The sequence below is a fragment of the Silene latifolia genome, unplaced genomic scaffold (genome assembly GCF_048544455.1).
Source record: "Silene latifolia isolate original U9 population unplaced genomic scaffold, ASM4854445v1 scaffold_119, whole genome shotgun sequence".
Taxonomy (NCBI): domain Eukaryota; kingdom Viridiplantae; phylum Streptophyta; class Magnoliopsida; order Caryophyllales; family Caryophyllaceae; genus Silene; species Silene latifolia.
In genome coordinates, this window is record NW_027413127.1 from 1,317,521 (window position 1) to 1,341,019 (window position 23,499).

General features: G+C 41.1%; 1 long non-coding RNA gene across 1 annotated transcript; it reads left to right on the plus strand.

Annotated features, from left to right (window-relative positions):
* The first annotated feature begins 10,553 nt into the window (after positions 1–10,553).
* LOC141637490 (uncharacterized) lies at positions 10,554–11,236 on the plus strand. Its single transcript, XR_012541805.1, has 4 exons — positions 10,554–10,633; positions 10,724–10,833; positions 10,922–11,028; positions 11,154–11,236. It is a non-coding gene; the product is annotated as an uncharacterized LOC141637490 (long non-coding RNA).
* The last annotated feature ends 12,263 nt before the right edge of the window (positions 11,237–23,499 follow it).

Below are 23,499 nucleotides of genomic sequence, written 5' to 3' on the forward strand. Positions count from 1 at the left end.
AGAGTGCCGGTTGGTTTTGATTGCCCCCGGCCGGTGCTACCTAGCTTGGTTGATCATGTGGCTGGCGGAGAACAGATACTTAGGAATTCGTTGAGGAAGATGAATAGGCAAGGAGATATGAATGGGCGTGTTGAAGACGCTTGGTCACTGTTGCATTGATTGACGTTCAACTGTTACAACGATTGACATTCCGTGGTTGCATGTCTGACACGTGTCTGTCCGCTGATTGGCTGACGCTTCATGGGCTGTGCCCTGATTGGTCCTTCTTCATGGGCTTTCCCCTATAAATAGGGCAGTTATTTCGTGAAATTGGCCACCAATTTCATTCTCCAAAATTTTCTTCTCTCTAAACTTTCAAGGGCTTCTTTTTCTTCTAATCTTCAGAGTTGTTACCTCGGCTGGTGCTTTTCTTCAAGGTAAACAAACAAATTTTTCTCAACTTTTTAACTTGTTAATTGTTGCTACCATGTCTTCTGCTGACGTCGGACCCAATAGCCCTACGCCGGGGGGTTCCCTGTCGCGTCTTGATGAAGAGGGGGTACTAGACGCCATCCCGTTAAGGTCAGGGGGTCCTAGGTCTCCTTCTCCCGAAGTTAATCCACAAATTTTGGAGGAATGGGAGGATGAAGGTGATGATGATGATGACGATGGTGATGATGAGAGGACTCCTTCTGATGGGGAGAGGCCGCATCTCCCGGATCACGGCGAGGCCTGTTCGACTAGTATTGACCGTGCCTGGTTCGATAAATTCGCCCGTTGTTCCGGTGAAGCTCTTTTCGAGGGTCATTTCTCCTTCGGTGAGGGGTACAAAATTGTTATCCCCGAGGAGGGTCAGGCGGTCTGTTGCCCTCCCCCGGGCCATGTCGGCGTATATATCAGGCACCTGGAGTATGGGCTCCGATTTCCTTTGAATGAATACGTCTCGACCATCGTCAAAGCTATGAACGTCGCTGTGGCTCAACTGCATCCGTTGGCCGTTAGGACGATAGTCGGCTTTGTGTGGCTCTGTCTCTTCAGGGGGGAGATCCCAACAGTTAACTTATTCCGCCGCCTTCATCATCTTCGGCCGTCAATCTCCGGTAAAGTGGGGTGGTACAGTGTGCAGACGGAGCCAGGCTACGTCTCCGTGTCCAAACTTACTTCTTGCAAGGACTGGCAACGGCGATGGGTGTATGTCCAAGTGCCGGAGGACTACCCATTGCCTCGGTCTTTCCAGAGCCTTGTTTACTTGCGGTGTGAGAACCGGGGAGAATATGAGAAATGTATCTCCCGGGGTAAGGTTAAGATGGACGCTTCGATGGTCCCTCTTACTGCGGATGAGAAGCGGGCGATGGTTGTTTGATCTTTGAGAAGGGATGGTCGCCCCGACTCAGATTATTCTTCAGGATGAGCTGCTTTGCCGCGTCGGCCTCATACCGGCCCTCAACCAGGGTGAGTGGGGTCGGTGTGAGGCCCATCTTTGTCTGTTATGCTCCTGTTTTAGAGCTTTGTTTTACTTCTTTTATGTAACTCTTGTTTGATTTCTTTGGACGGTTTGGCCAGGATCTGCCCGAGAGGACCTTGAAGAGGTTAGGGCTTGACAAGGACGGGAAGGTCGTTCAGCGGCATCCTACGGCTGACGCGCGTGATCGTAGACTGGCTCCCAACGAACTCATGGACAAGCAGCTGAAGGCACTGGATCCGGCGGCGGCCCAAGTACGGGTTCTCGGAGGCGTGCCGAAGAGAACAAAGAAGGCAGCGTCCAGGTTGGCGACGGCGTCTGTGCCAACTCCCTCTTCGACCCCAGCGGTTCAGAAGGAGCATGTGGAGGTCGTCGATATCTCTGGGGAGGTGGTGACCGTTGCGAGGGGCCCTCCTCCTCCAAAGAAGAGAAAGGAGCCACCGTCTGCTTCCACCGTTGCCGGGGAGAAGAATGACTCAGCCGGCCCTCCATTCAAGAGGGTCCAGACTGGTACGGATCTAACTTGCGGTTCAGACTTAGCTGGTTCGTTGGACATTCCCGATGACAGACTCTCTGATGTGTCAATGCATGTTGATATGGATGCTCTGTGTAAATTTTTTGTATATCCGCCATCGGCAGTCGCCGTTCTCACTGAGCGGCAGCTACAGAAGCAGCCTGAGAAGGCGGGCGATAGAAGTGCCACCGCTGACTCCTTGCTTCAGAAGATTCCCCCCACCGAGCTTGTGGCAGAGGGTACGAAAATATGCAAGAGGCTGGCGAAGTGGACTCAACTAGCCGGCTCCCACATTATGGAGCAAGAAAAGGCCATGGCCCAAACTGGGCCATTGATCGAACGGCTTAAGCTTGATCTCTCCGCTGCAAAGGGGGAAGCCCGGAAGGCTAAGCTGGACCTCCTTGCTTCCCGAAATCGTGAGGAGGAAGCTGAGAAGCGGCTATTGGCCGAGAGGGCCAAAGTTGAGGCTGCTGATGCCGCCACCGCCAAGTTGATGGAGAAGCGGGACAGGTATAAAGGCGCTCATGACGCCGTGGTTGCCAAAAGGGAAGAGTGGAAGGATATGTTCCATGCCCAGTCGGAGGCGCACAGGGACACAAGGGCTATCCTTGCTCAAAAGGAGAAGGATATTGAGATGCTTCAAACTGAGCTTATCCCTAAAATGTGCGCCCAATTCCGGGACCAGGCCGAGGAGGCGACCAGGGAGGCAATCAATAAGCTCTTCCCCGAAGGTTCCTTCCCGTGGGATAAATTTGACCGGCTCCGGATGAGATGGCCGATCTTGCGAAAAAATGGCTGCGGAGAAGGCGGAGGCGGCGAAGGCGGCTCAGATAGCTGAGGCCAAGGCGGCCTATGATGCAAAGGTGAAGGAGGCCCAAGAGGAGGCTGAGAGGCTAAAGGCACTTGAAAATGTCGAGCCTTCTCCTGAGCCGGCCACCGAAGATGCTGCTGCTACCGATGGAGGGCAGCAACAGGCATAGGGAGACGGGCGGTCGTCACCAGACTCACCCGGCATCTCGGATAACTTTAGCTGTTCGGGGGCCAACTATTGAGCCTTTCCTCCCTGCCATCTTTTGGCGCTTCAAATGATATGCTTGTAATCTTTTGCTTTTTCTTTTCCTTGTTTTGTTGTAAAACTCTTGGTAGGTTGTGTTTAGGCTTATCCCTATGGGGACGGCCGTCGTCTGTATTCTCCTTGTAATCATTTTCAATAAAGTTTGTCTTATTGGCCCTCGGCTTGGCCGGGGCTTTGATCACAATCCTTCACTTGTCTTCTTGCGTTATTAATTGAGTGCCTTTGTTTTTACCGTCGGCATGGCCGAGGCAGTTAGAATGCATATCTCAACTGTGTTTAACGTCTTTTTAAACATGTCGGCATGTTGGTCGCTTCCTCTTTCACTCTCGGTCTTGGCCGAGGCGTCCGATTTGCGCTTCCCAACCGCCGTTGTGGACATGTTAGCGTATCGACCGTTGTGTCCCCGTCGCTCCCGGCTTTGGCCGGGGTAATCGAGGTTACGGCGCGACAGCGTTCGTATCTGTAGACATATTGATCGCTTCTTCTGCCAGGCCTTCGGTTGACCGAGGCGGCTAGAATTGCGTCTCAACTGTACTGAGTATACGTTTCTTCTAGCGTATCGGTCGTTGTGTCCCCGTCGCTCTCGGCTTTGGCCGAGGTAATCGGGGTTACGGCTCGATAGCGTTCGTATCTGTAGACATATTGATCGCTTCCTCTGCCGGGCCTTTGGTTGACCGAGGCGGCTAGAATTGCGTCTCAATTGTACTGAGTATACGTTTCTTCTAGCGTATCGGTCGTTGTGTCCCCGTCGCTCTCGGCTTTGGCCGAGGTAATCGGGGTTACGGCTCGATAAGCGTTCGTATCTGAGACATATTGATCGCTTCCTCTGTAGGGCCTTTGGTTGACCGAGGCGGCTAGAATTGCGTCTCAACTGTACTGAGTATACGTTTCTTCTAGCGTATCGGTCGTTGTGTCCCCGTCGCTCTCGGCTTTGGCCGAGGTAATCGGGGTTACGGCTCGATAGCGTTTCTTTTTCTTGGGGTGACTGCCCGGTGGCAACCGTGGCGCCCACCTCGACATGACCACGGAGGGGATAAACACTTTGATGGAAAACTTGGATGATTCTTCATTAGATATAAACACGCGTTGGGGTGCCAACAATAGTTTTGGACACCTCCGCCGCTATACAAAGTATTTCCTTAGGTTGTCAGTGTTCCAGTGGCTCATCAAGGGCACACCCTCCATGTCTGTCAGCCGGTATGTACCCGGCCTCATCTCTTCAACCACTTTGTAGGGACCCTCCCAGTTGGCCGTCAATTTACCATGAATATTTCCTTTGTTGGTGGCGGCCGACTTTCTTAGGACTAGATCTCCTACTTTTAAGTCCCTTTTGTGAACTCTTCGGTTGTAGGTTCTTCTCATCCGGTTTTGGTATACTGCCAAGTTGAGGCGTGCTTTGTGTCTCGCTTCTTCTTCGACTGTGTCTAGGGAGGCTTTCGGGCCTTCCTCATTTTCAATCGGGTTAAAGGTAGTCGTATTTCAATGTTGGCACCGTCGCTTCAATTGGTAGGATCGCCGGACCCGTAGACTAAGTGGAAGGAGTGTACCCGTTGCTTCTTTCTCCGTGGTCCGAAGGGCCCACAGACGCCGGGTAGTTCATCGGCCCATCTTCCCTTAAGGTCTTCAACTGTCTTCTTCAAACCGTTGAGGATTGTTTTATTGGCTGCCTCCGCCTGCCCGTTGCTCTGTGGGTGGCAGACGGAGGAGTATGCAAACTTGATGCCAAGCTCTTCTAACCAGTTCATTATCAGTTCAATCCAAAACTCTCGGTCGTGGTCAAATACCATGACTTGGGGCAATCCAAAACGAGTTATAACATTTTCCCTGCATTACCTTTGACGACGGCCGCCGTGGTCTTCGCCGAGATCGCTACGCCTTCAACCCATTTGGTGAAGTAATCAACGGCGACGATCAAGAACTTCCTTCCTCCGGAGGCCGTTGGAAACGGCCCTAGCATATCCATCCCCATCGTGCGAAAGGAAGGGGACTAAGCACCGGTTGTAGGTCCCGGGAAGGAGCGTGTATCACCGGGGCATGCATCATCCGGTTCGTGCACTTCTTGGTCTTTGCCCTTGAATCTTGAAGCATGGTGGGCGAAGTAGCGGCTCGGAGAGCTTTGTGGGCTAGTGTTCTTGCCCCCATGTGGTGTCCACAGATGCCTTCGTGAATCTCTCACAAGATCACTCTGCGGCTACTGGACCGACACATTTCAAGAGTGGTCTTATTACGGACCTTCTGTACAGTTCCCCTTCGAACACCAAATACCTGGCGGCGATCCTTTTTATCTTGGCCGAGAGGTTGCGGTCCTCCGGCAACTCACTTGTAAGTTTGTATTTCATTATCGGAGTCATCCACGTTGTCTCGGCTTCCACGTCGCCCACCATGCCGACGGTCTCAGTGATGCTCTTCGCATTCCTGATATCTACCAGTACGGTTCGGCTGACGTTCTTGATGGTTGAGCTGGCAAGTTTTGAGAGAGCGTCGGCCCGGTTGTTCTCGACACTGGGACACATTGGATTTGGAAAGATTTCAATTTTGCTATGTCAGCTTTTACCCTTTCCAGGTATCTTACCATCCCGTCGTCCCGAGCCTCAAACTCTCCTCTGATTTGGTTAGTAACCAACAGTAAGTCTGTCTTCAACACAATGTGTTCTGCTCCGGCGGCTCTGGCCAGCTCGACTCCGGTTATCACCGCCTCGTATTCGGATTCGTTATTTGAGGCCGAGAAGGTAAATTTCAAGGCATACTCAAATTCGTCCCCGTTTGGGCTGATGATAAGGATGCCGGCCCCCGCGCTGTTCGTCGTGGAGGAGCCGTCGGTGTAAACCTCCCATACACCTGGGTTTGGTTCTTCTTGATATGTGCATTCGGCCAGGAAATCTGCAAGTGCTTGCCCCTTTATCGAAGGCCTTGGTTTGTACTGAATGCCGAAGCCAGAGAGTTCCACTGCCCATTTGATAAGCCTACCGGATTGTTCGAATTTTTCCAAAGCTTTCTCCAATGGCTGGTCGGTTAGGACCGTCACGGGATGTGCGTCGAAGTAGGGTTTTAACTTCCTTGCGGCAACGACGACGGCGAAGGCTGCTTTTTCAATTAGTGGGTAATTTCTCTCGGCGGGCAACAGCGTATGGCTGACGAAGTAGATTGGGTGTTGCTGTTTATATTCTTCCCTGATGATCACGGCACTGACCGTGTCCGAGGTAACTGCTATGTATAGGTATAGCGTCTCCCCCAGTATCGGCCTGGACAGGGTTGGGAGAGTCTGAAGATGAGCTTTTAGTTGCTTGAAAGCTGTGCTCTGTTCCTCCCCCCAGCTGAAGTCTTCATTCCCCTTCAACACTTTGAAGAATGGGGTGCTCTTGTCGGCTGACCGAGAGATGAAACGGGCTAGAGCCGCCATCCTCCCGGTCAGCATCATAACCTCTTTTCGATTCCTTGGCTCTGGCAGGTCTAGGATTGCTCGGACTTTGTCTGGATTGGCGTCAATTCCCCTGGCGCTCACAAGTACGCCGAGGAACTTGCCTGCCCGGACACCGAAGTTGCATTTCATTGGGTTGAGCTTCATCTTGTATTTCCTTAGTGAACAAAATGTCTCGTGTAAATCGGCCAAGTGTGCATTTCGTCCGACTTGCTTTTTACAATAGCATCGTCGACGTAAGCCTCAATGTTTCGCCCTTTTTGATTTTGGAACACTTTGTCCACCAGTCTTGTGTACGTTGCACCGGCGTTCTTCAAACCAAACGGCATCATTTTGTACATGTATGTGCCGTTAGCGGTGATGAATGCGCATTTAGGCATGTCTTCCTCGGCCATGAATACCTGGTGATACCCCGAGAAGGCGTCCAGCAGGCTCAGCATGGTGTAGCCTGCCGTGGCGTCAATTAAACTATATATTCGAGGCAAGGGATAACAATCCTTGGGGCACGCTTTATTAAGATTGGTAAAATCTACGCACATCCTCCATGCCCCCGATGATTTCCTCACCATCACAACATTAGCTAACCACTCAGGATAAGTACAAGGCATGATAAAGCCCACCGCTAGTAATTTATCTACCTCGGCTTTGATGGCCTCATCTTTCTCGGCTGAGGAGTTCCTCATCCTTTGCTTGACAGGGCGAGCGGTGGGGAGTACGTTCAGCTTGTGAGTAATTACCTCCCGGCTCACGCCTGGCATCTCGGCCGCTGAGTAGGCGAAGACGTCTTTGTTCTTCCTCAGCAGGTCTAGGAGAGCGGCCCTGAATCCTGGTTCCAGGTTGACACCGATAGTTACGGTGCGCCCTGGGTCAACTTCCACCTCTTCAGTCTCGGCTCCTTCGACCATGCCGACGGAGTTATCCATGCGTTCGCCCCCCTGTTGCAAGGATGGGCTCTTCCCCTTCTCTGATTTCTTCGCCACTTTGAAGGATTGCATGTTGCACCCTCTGGCAGATACTTGGACATTGACCACCTCATCCCTCTCGTTCTTTGAGACGAGCTTATGCGCTTCCCCCCGGTCCGAGACATACATCAATGTCAGGGCCCGGATGGACATTACTGCGTCGGCCTCACTCAGAGTGACTCGGCCTATGAGGACGTTGTAGGCAGACGAACCGTCGATGACCACGAACTCAGACATAACGTTTCTGGCCGCAGTTCCCTCGCCGAACATCACCGGCAGCCTGATTGACCCCAGGGGTACTAGGCCGGCCCCAGAAAAGCTGTACAACGGGCTGGTGCAGGGGCTCAAGTCTTCAACCTTTAGACCGAGGCTGAGAAAGCATTCTCTGTACATAATGTTTGTGTAGGCGCCCGTGTCAATCAGGCACCTCTTCACCAAGTGGCTGGCTATGTCCAGGTGGACTATAAGTGGGTCGCTGTGAGGAGCGATGACTCCCTCGTAGTCCTTCTTCCCAACGGTCATATCGGGGATGTTGGAAGCGGGGGTTGCTGTGTTGGGCACAAAGTTGATGGCCTGATATAGTTCATTCAGGTGCCGTTTATGCCCATGAGCGGACCCACCGTTCTCGTTGCCCCCGATGACAACATGGATTACTCCTATTCGTTCAAAGACGGATTTGTCATTCGACCCGCCGGCATCTGTTTTTTGGCCTCCGGCAACGTATTTGCCGAGGCTCCCCTTCCGGATCAGCTCTTCAATGGCATTTTTCAGATGTCGGCAGTCGTTAGTTAAGTGGCCGGTGTGGCCGTGGTACTCACAGTACTGGCTCGTGTCACCGTCACTTCTCGGCCTAGGGGGCCTTTCCCACTTCTGACCCTCGTTTTTGCTCAGGGCGAAGACCTCGGCGGCCGATACGACCAGGGGGGTGTGATCATTGTACCGCTTTCGGTAGTACGTTCCCGAACTCCCCCCGGCATCTGCCGAGTTCTGCTTCCTGGCAGACTTGTCAGACCGTGACCCATTATTGTCACGGCGTCTTTCATCCGGGTTGTCCTCCCGGTGGCTCTTCTTCTCTGAGTGCCCAGCCTCGTTGTGGTCTACCCAGGTCTTGTGATAGTCCTCTACCTTGATGGCTTGGTCGGCCATCTTCCTGGCGGCGTCCAAGCCCAGGCCTCCGTACTTGATGAGCTCATTTTTTAAGTCTCCCCTAGGGAGGCCTTTCATCAGCGCGAAGGCTGCCAGCTCGGGATTAATTTCTCGAATCTGCTGAACCTTGCCGTCGAACCTCTTCACATAGCTTCGTAGAGACTCGCCCCCCTCCTGTTTGATAGTTAGGAGGTCCGACGTCTCCACGGCCCTCCTCTTATTGCATGAGTACTGGGCTAAAAAGGCGTCCCTTAGGTCGGCGTAACAGTATACCGAGCCGTCGGGAAGCCCCTTGTACCAACTCTGAGCCATCCCATGCAAGGTCGTTGGGAAGACTCGGCACCAGACTTCATCGGGTTGTTCCCACACCGACATGTACGACTCAAAAGCCTCGGCATGGTCGGTGGGGTCGCTATCCCCTTTGTATGTGAACGCCGGCAACTTCAGCTTAGTTGGCACGGCGGTTTCAAGGACATAGGCATTGAGGGGCTGTCTGACCACGTATCGAATGACACGCGGCGATCGGCTCCTCGCATTCCTAGTCCGGCTCCTCTCCTCGTAGCGGGAAGGACTCCTTCTCCGACTCGGGCTTCTTCTCCGACTCGCCGAGTCGGACTTCTTTCACTCCTCCGAGGCGAGGCCTCGGTCTTTGCGGCGACGCTGTCCTCCCGTGAGTACGGGGAGGGCTCAGGTCCACCACTAGCACTCTGGGCTCCTCCGGCGTCTTGGCAGGGTCAGCTTCCCCTAGCGCTCCGTTCAAGTTTCTCGGAGTCACATTTTGGGCCCTGGTTTCCTGGACGGTTTCCGCCGCTCTTGTCGGCGTGACAGTGTGAGCCGGCGTACTACCAATTAGGTCCAGGAGCATCTTGATTTCTTCGCATCAACCACATGTCCCATGATGGTGACCTGGTCGACAGGCAGCGGAGTGTCTGGTATTATTGGCATCCCGTACTCGGTTGAATTACTTGGCGGCGGAGGGTTGCACAACTCGCATTTGTGGACGGTATCATCTTGGTAGAGTTCGGTTTCGTCAGTCACGAATGCCTCTTGTTGTTTCGACATCTTCTTAGCTTCTTGGGTGGGTTTTTGTGTTGTTTTTTTTTTGTTTGGGAATGAATGTGACTAGCTTCTAGTGTCTATTCCCCACAGACGGCGCCAATTGTTCCGGGTGTAATTCCAGAGCAGATATTTGTCACCACTCGTAGCTTGAAGAATGATGTCTTGACTTGAATCCTCCTTTCGGTCTCCTGAAACGATGAACAAACTGAGGGCTCGGCTTTGGACCGAGCGAACTCACTCCGACGCTCAAGTCAGTTAACTTAGAGAGATAAGTTGCGATTACTTGGCGAAGTATATATTGTAGAGAGATAAGGAAGATATTACCAGATGAATAGTGATTCTTAGGTTCAATTGTGGATCCTTTCCTCAATGAGGGTTGAGGAGTATTTATAGACTTTCACCTTTTGTCACGTAGTGGCCAAGTGGCCAAGTGGCTAGCAGGTGGAAAGACCGTTCTACCCTCGGCCGATGGGTCTTGGATATGAGTACGCGGATATGTGCCCCGGCTGGCTGGTTGCCATGCCGAGACCCAGGTGACAGGCCGATGGGCTGCATCGGCTAGGCTGTCTAAGTCGTTGACTTGTTGTGGATATCTTTGACCTTGCTCAATATGTTGACTTGGTCAGCGGTGCAGAATATGCCCCATCAGAAGTGTTTGACCTGTTTTAAGATTTATGATGGTGCATTTAACTATAAAGGCTTGCTTGAAATGAGAATAATTATTAAGGAAGTAATAGAGCTTAAATGAACTGGAAAAAGGGAGGAAAATAACTATTAAGGGAGTAATAGCACAATTTGATAAAATTATTAAGGCTCGCTTCAAATCAATTCACTTGTTTCTACGAAGCTCTAAACTATTTGCTCAATTTGTTGGCGTCAAGGTCTTAGCTCCAAAATCTTGCATTGTGCTCATTTTCGGCATGTTTTTTTTTTCTCCTAGCAGATAAATGTACAACAGCCAAATGTCTTGTATATGAATTGTACTTCTTTAACCAAGTCCTCTTAGATCTTCACAAAGGTATGCTGCTTGATTGAAAATGACTCGTTTTTTTAGATTTTCCTTGCTAGACAATTGATATGAATTGTTTTATGTATTTCTCAAGTGCAGATACTTCAGCATATACAACCAAAGAGAAAACTCAATGGTTCGACGACTGCCCTGAAGCACATACAAAATCTATATGCACAAGAAGGGCAGTTGCCAGATAAGAAGATGCTGTAAGAGGCTTACTTAGTTACTTGTGATCTTGTACATGAACATGTAAAAATGTATGCTCAAATCTGTTCCTTTATTTTATTGCATCAGGGTGTTAATTATTGATGAGCTTGACTACCTTATCACGAGTGATCGTGAAGTGCTGCACGAGCTATTTATGCTTACTATGATGCCATTTTCAAGATGTATCCTAATAGGTATCGTTGAAATTAAATCATTGTTGCGAGTCTTTAATCTGCTTGCATGTTTGTACTAAGCTTTTTAATGTTCCAGATCGCTTTAAGTTTGCCAGATTGTTCTCATGCTGTTTGACTTGTTTCAGGAATCGCTAATGCAATAGATCTAGCTGAACGGTTTCTTCCTAGATTGCAGTCATTGAACTGTAAGCTCTTATCTTTCATGACATATGAGGCATGATTCTCAGTATTATTTTTAATTACATCAGCACTGCGATTGAGGTGTTAGAATCCGAGATGAAAGAAACTGCCAGTGATGTCAAAATATATCATCGGCTGAAGATGTTTCCTGTGACCAAGAAAATATTCCAGCAACTCCAGTTTCTCGAGAGATGGATGTTGCAAGTCCTCAAATAGTCTTTGACTCTGATGTCTCATTCTTGCACTTGGAAAGATGCTTTAATCCATGGAAATTCATTCTACCCTGAATGTTGCAGGCAGTTCGTTTGTTCCGTAATTTTCTTCACTGATAAACCTCATTCAGTATCCCAAACATCTGCAAAGTTCAAATTTAGGCTGTCTAAAACCGTATTAGTAATAGGGTTTTTCTATCATGTGCCCAATGGGCACATGATAAGGAGACAATTAAGGAAAGAATTACACAATTAATTATGAGTTCATAATTCAAAATCTCATGATAGAAAAACCCTTAGTAATATGATTTTATAGTATAAGACGGTCTTATCGTAGAGGTAGTGGGTCAGCAATTAGACGTGATATCATTTCTTTCGAATAATGGTAAGACGAATTACTTGGTAAGGTCGAATGGTGAATTTGTTAATTTAAATGCAATCCGAGGAAAACACTTGATTATCTGCGCTGTCTCTTTGCCTTCCCCCAGTCCTCAAGACTCTGTACCCTTTTGGCGTTTCGTGACGGAGGCATATCCTGAGCTTTCTCAATCTGGTTTTGAGTTGATCGTCTCTGTCACGGTTAAACGAAATAAAAAGGAAAAGCTTCGTTTTGACAACTTCTTATCGACGTTACCTTGCCTTGCAATGGTAAAACTTCTAATGTGCCTTATTCTGAAATCAAAGGCAAGAAATTGATCCTATACCTTGACTGGGTTGATTTATCAACAGACGGTGGTAACCTATGCCGCCTGTTGATGAAGCTTTATCCTAAATTTGAGGCCAAAGGCTGTGAAGTTGTGTTTGTTCCTTTGGATGATGAAGTTGGATGTCCCCGCCATGTTGATCTAGCAAAGATGCCGTGGCCTATGATGCCTGACGAAGCTGCTATCAAAGCTGCGGTGCCTGGCAACTTCTTGTTCCGAAATGAGGGTTATTTTGGGAATCAACTCATTGTGTTTGGAGAAGATGGTAAGATTCTTTCAAGATGGATTAAGAAGAAACTAATGGTGGACGGAATTACCGAAAGGATTTTCCATGATTATGTGCGTGAAGAGATCTATTATTATTTAGATGTACTTGAATAATACGATATGGACAATACTTGGTATTAATTGTTGGTGTTGTATTTCTGAACTATTTAATCTGTGTTTTAGATTAGGGTTATTTAATAAGAATACTCTGAACTATGACGGTACTGCTCAAAATACTCCAAACTCTTATTTAACTACCAATAAACCTACCTAGTGCCCCCCTTTGCTTATATTAGAATATGGTGACTCACTACCCGCTAAGCAGGTGAATAAATTCTTACCCCCTCCTTTTCGTTTTATTTCTCTGTTACCTTTTCACTTTCTCCTTTTTTATTTTTCACCTAATCACCATTAAACCTCACAGTCTTCTTAAACAATGTCATTGATGATCCTCACCAACACACTTCATCGATCATTTTAATTCATCTTCTTACTTGCATAAAATCTGCTTGTTGAAGGGACTCATTTTCACTCAATGACCCAGAATACTACCTAATCGCCTTTTTTGTTATTTTGAAACTGATAAATTCTAGATGGGAAGGATATATTGTATAAGAGAGTTGTATTATTGAATGATATGATTCTTAACTTTGCGTATTTCGTTCTATCTGCTTGGTGAAGGGACACCATTGATTTTGTTATTATTGTATGTACCTATTGTGGAAATTAATTTGAAAGTTTTCCTCTTTGGTCCTTTCTGTTAGGTTCTAATTGATTGACTGGGTGTTTGTTTAATTTCCTTTGTTGATGATGCATTTGATTGTCAAAATAATGGTAGGTCTCATTCTGGGTATTAAAATAGGAGAGATTATAATGGGGGATTTTGTAAGAAGAGAAAGATAAAGGGGATTTAAAGTGAAAAAAATGCAGAAGGGATGTTGTGTATAAGGAAGAAAATAAGTTGGGATTTGCGTTGTAATTGAAACAGGAAAGTTGGTTATAAATAAGTTAATCATAAATAAGTTAATCAGGAGGAAGTTGGGGGTGTAAGGAGGAACAATAATGGAGGAAATTGGGTATAAAAAATTTGTGCAGTTCTTCAGGTGGAGGATGAATCAAAGTTATGCTTCTAGTAACAATAAGGCAAAAGAGCCTCTATGGGGAAGTATATAGCGTCTCTTTGTTCAGGTGAAAGTCAAAAACTTTAATGTGGCGCGTATGTTGTAATGCGTTGCCGTCAGGAGCGAACATGCAAATGAGAGTCCAAACTTTTAACCCCACCTGCCACAGATGAGGAATAGCAATGGAAACTGATCTACACGCCCTTGTTTCTTGTCCAGCAACTTGCACGATTTAGGACCTAGCTGACATTGATATTGAAAAAGAAGGAGAAGAGGTCGTGGCTATAAGAGATTGGGTGCGTGCCAGGGAAAAAAGAGCGCTTAGAGGGGAGTCTGACGATATGGAATGAACACAATGCGGTTTTCATGGAAGTAAGGCGAAGGAACCCCGGGCTTTGATTGAGAGTGCAAACAGATATTATGCAAACTTCATTGAAGTTTATAATGGGAACGAGGTAAGAGAGCGTGACTCAATGGTAGTTCATGAGACGACTTGGACTTTACAACCCGAAGGCTATTGGAAAGTTAATGTGGATGCAGCATGCTTTAATGATAAAGGATGTGAACTTGGAGTTGTTGTACGAGATCATCGAGACATAGTGGGGCGAGCTTCAATGATGCAGGTTAGAATTTAGATGGTGTTGGACGTTGGAGCGGCAGAGGCAAAGGCGGGCATCTAAAATATACTAGTCTCGTACTCTTGTACATATTATACAAATAAGTTTCCGCAAAATGGTCTAACATTTAATTAACTAGTACACAAGTTTTTTAAACCACGAAATAGTTTGAGGATTAACGTTTCTTTTTTTTTGGGGTTTAGGTTGTTCGGTATTTGGGTAGGTAAGAACTAAAAAGTAGATTGAATTTGTCTAGTTTTATGAAAAAAAATGGTTTAAACTTTTTATCTAAGTTATAAATTTTATTTTTATATAGTACACATTTGTCTAGGTTTACTTCAATCTCATACGACTCCTATTATTTGGTCAATGTTGTCGAAGAAATACGGAGACTCGTTGATTTGTTAAACGTAGCGGTAACTTAGCTGCTCAAAGTATTGCGCATTATATGCCTTTGGATTACTCGTGGACTTTGTGTCATGTTTTCACTCAAAAAAAATTTGTACAGTTGTTTACCTTGTAATTGCAGGTGGAAAAAGATGAAGTTGTGGGTCCCACATTAGGTTTACCTGTTGCTTTAGGTTAAAAAGAGGGTAATTCTATTGAAAGCGGAAGGGTGTAATAGTCGGGTATATTGCTAGTTAAATTAAAGTTTGGAGTAATTTGAGAAGTACTCTAATAGTTTGGAGTATTCCTGTTAAATAATCCTATTCTTAAATGATTTTTGTATATTAAATATATTGTTTTACCAAATTTATGTAAACCTTAGAAATTTACATCAAAATTTCATAATTTATAGTTAATATTGACATTTTAATTGAAATTTTTGTGATAAAACATATTAATAAAATTTATAATTTATAATTAAAATTGAATTTTTATAATTAAACATGTTAATAAATTAATTAAAACTTATTAATTAAAATTCTTCATATTACTTACCACCCACCATTTTTATTAACATTTTTTCCTATTTAATCCATTTTTTTAATTAAACATGGAAATAAATTGATTAAAACTCTTCATAATACTTAACACCCACCAAATTAATTAAAACTTTTCCCTATTTAATTAATTTTTATAATATAATATGTTAATAAATTGATTAAAACTCTTTATATTACTTAACAGTTAACACCCATAATTTTCATTAACATTTTGTCCTATTTAGTTCACCTCTTGAGTTTCTCGACAATCAATTATGTAATTAAATAATACCACAAAATAAATTAAAATAAAATTAAAATATTGGAATTTATGGTTTTATAATGGCTATAAAACCTATAATTGTTTCTATCTATAAAATCTTATTAAAAGGCTAACTTAAAAAATGTGACATTGCAAATTTAATTGTAACATGACAACTTTTAATGTGATATGGTAAAAAAAAAAAAAAAAAAAAGTGATATGGATTACCAATTTAAGAAAATTAAAAAATATACGGTAAAAAAATTTAAAAAATTGAAGGGATAAACACACAAAAAAAAAAAAAAAAAAAAATTGTAAACCATTGATCTCCTCTCATAATTTTTTTTATTTATTTAACCATTATTTCTTTTATTTAATGAAATGACCTTTTAACTTTCCTTTTTTTTCTTTTTTTTTGGTGAAATGTGAGTAGTATATATATCATAACGAGGGAAGAATTACAAGATAAGCAGAACTTTCCTTTCATCATTACTATATACTCCGTATTTATGCACCATATTTTTTATTTTTCTTTCATTCATAAAATTTTGAGAGAATTTTTCATATATATAACTATTATATTCACCCTAATTTTCAATTTTATTTAAAAAAATAGTATCTAAAGTATACATAGAAAAATAAACTAATTGTTTCATTTTTTTATTTTTCTTATGTTTTGTATTAGTTTGTTATTATTTTTTGTGTTTGTATTAATATTGCAGGAAAATAAATTTCTAACTTTATTCAAAAATTTGGTAGGTAAGGTATAGCTAAAGAACTAAACTAATTATTTCGCTTTTTATTTTTATTATTTTTTGAATTAATTAGAATCTTATTAGTTACTTTTTTGTGTTTATATTAATATTGCAGGAGAATGAATTTTCAACTTTATTCAAAAAATTGGTAGGTAAACTATACAATGAGAACTAAATTAATTGTTTCACTTTTTATTTTTATTATGTTTTGAATTAATTAGAATTTTATTAGTTATTTTTTGGGTGTGTTCGTATTACAGAACATTCAATTAAAATATTAATTTTATAAGTTAATGTTATGTTGTCAATTGTCATTAATCAAGTAAACAATATAAATTAAAATTAATTAATATTAACCAATCTAAAAATGACATGTGGAATAAAAATTAAATTGTATAAGTAGTCTTTTAACTATATAGTATTAATGTCTGCGTAGAGAATGGTCAATCTTATTCAAGTTGGCAATGTAAATGTCTATGTGGCTTTTCCACATCCTACGTGGCTTTGTCTACTTGACATTTTTTAGGATGCCTTTTAATAGTATTTTATAGATAATAAAAGGTAGAAAAATGACTGACACAGATGAAGTATAATAAAAATATAGAAAACAATAATAACAAGAATCGTTGCAAAAACACTAACAAATGTAGCAATATCCGTGGCAAAATAATAATAATCGTGGGCAAACGTTTAGTAATTGTGGTCATATACATAACAATAAATATATGCGTATTGATTAATATTTTTTTTCTTTACGAGTCTATTTTGTCTTTAAGGTCCAGTGCGATCGTAAATTCGGGTTTGCATGACACTATCGACAACATATCTAATGTTACTGTATTAATGTATGCATTGGAATAACAATGCAAATGCAAATATAACTTGCCCAAGATATTGCAAGAAACAAGAGTAAAACCAAGGTTTTTTCATTTGATTACACTAAGAAATAAGAGAAAAATCAAATTCGTGAGAGCATAAGAAGCTGATCATTCAGCTCGGTTTGTAAAAAAGGATGTCACCCTCACCCATTTTCGTCAGACATCGACATCACCCCCTTGGGTGTATCGATAACATCTATTACTTGGCAAAAAAAATAAAAAAATTGAACACAATCTAGGAAGACTTTACTCAATTTGGCTAGAATCATTACCTTTATTTTACCTTTTTGCTTTTCCTGCTTTTTCCTCGCGAACGGTCTTCATCCAAAATGGTTCAAGTAACCCATGGAGACCAAATTCCTTGCAAAAATTGGTTGGCATTTTAAAACCTTCTTTGAAGAGCTTTTGCTTATTAAAAAGATATCCAGGGGTAGGAAAGTGCTAAAGTTGCTTGAACCTGTGGGGAAAAAATCCATTAAAAATGAAGAATGGGAAAAAAAATACATAAAATACGTAAACTAATACTTTAATAACTAATTTCAGCAACTACCTTCTGTGTCTTCCAAGAATCCCTATATTTTGCCTTTACCCTTGCCCTTGCCATACCTATGAAATAAACAAGCAGTATTAAAAGTGACTTGAAATTAGGCTAATAATAAGAACACTTTATTCACAAAACCAATTCAGAAATAACGGGTCTGGGAAAAACATTTAAAACAATTTAGAAATCAGACTAAAATGACTATTATTCTTGCCTTTTCAAATACAGAATGTAAAACTTGAGGACGAGAATGTTCAGGCTCAATTCAACAGTAGCTGACTCAGTTCCTGCTAGGAACAAACATAAAATCATTAGCTTATTCAAGGAAAACAAGAAGGCACATATACAGCCTAAACTAAAATTGATTGCCTAGTAATACCCAATTAGTTTTCGCACACTATGAAATTTACTTTGAAACATTAGCATATATATTAGAAATTGACACCGACAGATAACTACAATATTACAGTATTACTACCATAAAGTTGAACACTGTAATGTAAATACTAAACCACTACAAGTGGAAAAGGCATTTTGCGATCATGTCATTTGGTCGCTGATGGTTATCAGTTAGTCACCCAATATAAATTAGAAACAACATTAATTCTCCAAGCTAAAATAAATTGCCTAGTAACATTTTCACTGAATGTAACACAAATACAGAGTACTATCATTTGTTCATCACTCAAATATCCAACCAATGAAACCTAAAGACCAAATAACAAGGAAAATGGGGATTTAGCAACCAACTTATTTAGTCGCTGATGGTCATAAACTGATCGCCAACTGAATTAAGCGAACAATTAGCAACGGGTTTTAGATGGTCGCAATAGCGTAGTCTATAATTTAATTTGATTGCAAATTAGTCAAAAACTGAGATTAAACTACAAGGAACTAAAGCCATAATTAATCCGCACACCAAGTTCTAAACTCAATGAAAATATGCAAACCCTATTGATGCAGATATTATACCAGGTAAAATAGTGAAGAGGTTTTTGTTTGTGTTCAGCATGCTACACAAATTCAACGCAGTAAAATCGACAAGCAACTTAAATTTCACCTAAATAAAATTAAAATTTCAAATGTGAAACAACCCCCTTAAGTTTACTTCAACGTGAGATTAAGCCCCTTAAGTTTGATTTGAAGTAAACAACCCCCTTAACTTTGCTATAAAGTGAAATCAAGCCCCTTTTATTTTTCCGACCAAAATCTCACCGGATTTTTCAATTTCTCATCAATTTCTCATATCGGTGTACATATTAGGTATAAATTTCACTCCTTATTACTTTATATATGTAGATGTACCGCAATATTTATAGCGTCTTAAAAAAACACATGATCATACTCTTGATATTAATAATCAAAATGCCGACTAAAATGCGTGAATGAAGAATAATTATGAATTTCAGTAATTGCGCACACTCAATAGCCGTACAATATATTTTTCCCTACCAACACCCTTGAATGATGCTAAGAATAATAGCTGCATTTTCAACAATTTAATTTGTAATTTTGGAAGGGAAGACCAATTTGGCAAACCATGGATTTGATCTTAGATTACCGGGCAAACAACTCGACAGTTTTTGAGGATCATCATCACCGCCCTTACTTGATGACAGGAGCACACAAATAAAAAAGTAAACGTATCCGAGAGAAATTTATACCTAATATGTACACCGATATGAGAAATTGGGGTGAGATTTTGACCGGAAAAATAAAAAGGGCTTGATTTCACTTTATAGCAAAGTTAAGGGGGTTATTTACTCCAAATCAAACTTAAGGGGCTTAATCTCACATAGAAGTAAACTTAAGGGGGTTGTTTACCACTTTCGCGTTAAAACATATCTCAAAGTTTACTAGCCAAAACAAATTAAAACCTCAAAAGTAGAAAAAAATAAATATTAGATCAAAATCGACTAAAAACATCAAGATTTCAAAACAATTAACCGCTGAAAATTACCACATCTCTCAAATTTAACTCGCGACAAAAAAAATCGAAATAAAACAACAAAAATTAGATCTAAATCGATTCTACAATGACATTAGCAATTCAATTAACACATATCTCAGATTTAACTCGTGAAAAGAAATTAAATCTCGAAACCTAGCATCAAAAATAAAATCTAAATCGACGAAAAAAGACATAAAACTTTCAAAATGTTAAACCCTGAAAATTAACACATCTCGAATTTAACTCGAGAAGAGAAATTAAAATCTCAACAAAAAAAAAAAAAAAAAACTCATTTCTTATTTCTAGGGTTTTCTAATTTCAGAGGAATTTCTCCCTCTAAAAGTTAGAGAGAGGCGAAGATGCAAACTCACCAGTACACGGATTATACATCTAATTCTATGATTTCTGAATATTATATAATTATAGCTGAGCATCGGTCCATGATTCACATTAAAATGAGGCTAAGGGTAGCTTGGTCATTATATCTTTTGTTTCTTATTTCTCAAGTCACTAGATTTTGTGCCCGTGCGTTGCACGGATTATAATATTGGTTCACCTCTCAATATTAACTAAAAATGTAAGATATTGTGGATGACATGAACAGAAATGTGAAATTATTGTTGGAGTCAAATTTAATTTATCAACCTCTTTATTTAAAAAAAATAATAATTTAAATTTTTATTTTATAATTTTTAATTTAAATAATTATCTAATCAAAACTAATTTAATCCAGATAATTAATAATTGCATTAGCAATAATTATCCTCTTTATATATAGATAGAGTCCACATTGTACCTAAAATACATATTAAATCCAATTTTATTTAGCCTTGAATTTCATGCGTTTTTTTTCCTATATTGTCTTGATTTAGCAATTGGACAATAGTATTATTATTATATATTTTGGTTTAATTATAATTATTAACATGCCATAAAAAAATGAATCATACTTTAATTTAAAGATACCAACTATATTATTATCAACAAAATTTGTGAAAATACACCCCTGTATCAAGAAATCACTTTATAGACATCAAAAATATTTAATTTTAAACAGAGGAACTAAAATAACGTGAAGGTCTTAAAAATAAAAGTATTCATAATAAAATGTTATTCAACCAGCAACAACGTCTCTTTATTGCTTATATAATAATATATATAATGATGTTATGTCTTATCATTATTGTTTTTGATGATGGTCTTCTTCTTCAATTTATTGTTGTCGTCTTTTTGTTGCTTGTTTATTCCCAAAAGTGCCCTTCTCTTTTTGTGAAATTTTATCCCGCATGTGTTGCATAATGTTGACACAATAAAAATAAATTAAATTAATCAGCTCGAAAAATTGGTTATTCAAACACAAATTAATTAATTACATTATTGAATCCTTCTCAACTGAAACCTGTAATTTGTCAATCAATTTTCTCACAACTTTTTTTAATAGCTTCTTATTGCAAATCTTTTTTTTTTAATAGCTTCCTATAAACGGATATGTTGTTAGTTAGTTCATCCTCTTATCATCTAATTTTGACACTAATCTCCGCAACTTCACTCCCAAAAAGGGTTCACCACACTTATAAATTAAGAAATTTAATGAGATTTAGAAAAAAAAAAAATAACATATTAAGAATGAAATGGTTTGGCTCGACCAAAACAAAAGAAGATGGTTTCTTTAATTGGAAACCCCAACCGCCTTCACAAGGCCCATCTCAACAGCATCAGCTAGACCGTCAATATACCCTGAAAAATAACCTTCATAAACACGCAAAATTGCTTAAACCTCAGATGAACATTGAAAATGATGATGACCTTATGATAATTAACCTTCATTTCCCCACAGCCCAGGCCTGGAATTGGAAAAAAAAAATATGTATTAATATCACAAGGAAACACGCGGGACTAATTATGTTATTCCAACTCTTCATATTATCTCGCATACTTTGACATTTCACTTTATACCAAACATGAGTTTTTTTCTTAAATTTGTCGAGTTTGACACTTGGCTATGCACCCAGGTTCAGATAGACGAATACTGATAACCGAGTCTGAGCAACAACGATGACTGGTATTTTGTTCATAAAAATGCATCCACCAGACCTAATGGCTTTATCTCAAAAACTGACATGTCTTCTTAAAAAACTTGAAAAGACGGTCTAATTTGTGAGACAAACCCCACAACAAAAGGAAGAATACAAAAGGTTAGCCATCCTTGCTCGAACTCGGTCGTATGAGCCTATTTCATTTGCAATTGTGAAAACAGTCACTGTGGCCATCCTTGCTTTGGTATCATCACCAAATGCCAAAACAGGCTCCTCGACAGAAGATGGGTTTAAAAGGGTTGTGAACTTGCAAAGAGAAACAACCGGATCATCAAGCACATCTTCGAGATGATGGCGGTGAAATTTTCGCGACAGACTAAGAACCCATCTATGCAAGCTCGATAGACTTCTTCATGCTCGGCATGATCAAATACCACGTAAATAAGCAATAGTTGGACTGGACATGATGGCAAACATGTCATGGTCAAGATAAGCCCGAGAATCTGCCACGATGTAAGGTGCACCCTTCTTGCATTTGTGCATTAGGTCAATCCACCGGCTTGGGTTCATCTCAGCAAAACCAGCAACATGTTCAGGTGTGGTGCGATTTTCATTTTTGCAAATAGAATGGTATGGCTCCAATAGATATTTTATAGGGAGATCTTCACCGTCATTTATACGTCATCTTCTGTCATCTTCTTCTTAACTTGCACATTGTGAAGATCGGTGTTCAACATAACAATAAATGTACATACTGGTTGCATTATTATATCCTCATTTGATAACATGCATGGTTTATATATATACCTACTTTGTAATTAGTGTTTTAGTTCTTAACAAATTCAAATAAAAAATAGATCTTTTGTCAGTTGATTAATTATAATATAATTATTATATCTTTTACATTATCTGTGTGGCCAAATTTATATCTTTTCGTATATATTAATATTTAAAATATATATGGTGTTTTACAAAAGTTGAAGACTCTTAAATTTGCCTAAAAAAAGCCTCTTTTATATACTCCCTCCGATCCAGACAGATGGTAACACTTCCCTAAAATGGATGAACCACACCAATGGTAACATACCATATTTAGCATGAAAAAGTACTAAATTACCCTTACATCCACTACATATTTACAACTTTATCATCCACTCAATCACTCATCAACTACTTATTTAATCCACCTAGACTCATGTGGCTCCATTCAAACTTTCCTACTTTACCCCTTACTTTTCCACCTTTTCTTAAATAACCACTTTTTTCCATATGTTACCATTTTGTCTGGATCGGAGGGAGTATATATATTGATTCCCCCTGAATTTTGGTCAGCTTCTTCATGCAACAGAAGCGCTGACTGTTGCACAACTTCCTCAGCCTCTTCCACCATGTTCATGTCATGACGAATCATTACAATCTCGAAATCATCCTCCTCTTCATCATCAACCCGTTCATTAGATATAAAAATGCTAGATTTGTCAAATATTACATGAACGCTTTCTTCCATTTTCATAGTCCTTTTGTGTAAACTTTGTAAGCTTTACTATTACTAGAATAACCAACAAAGACTCCTTCATCACTACGAGCATCAAATTTACCTACGTTTGTATTTGCCATTGTTGTGAACAAAGCATTTTAAATGTGAGATGTTAGGATTTCTTCCTCGTAGTAATTCATAAGGTGTTTTGTTAATTATATTCATAATCATGACTCTATTGTAGATGTAACAAGATATGTTTACAGCCTCGGCCCAAAAGTTCCTTGGTACTTTAAAGCTAGTGATCATAGTCCTAGCCATGTTTTCAAGAGTTCAATTCCTTTGTTCCACAACCCCATTTTGTTGAGGGGTTCTTGCGGCCGAAAAATTGTGGCTAATACCATGATCATTACAATAGTCCTCAAATGATGAATTCTCAAATTCGGTTCTATGGTCGGATCTTAAGGATGTAAGTTTTAGACCAAATTTGTTTTGAAACATTTTAACCCAAATTAAAAATTCATCAAATGCTTGGTCTTTGGAA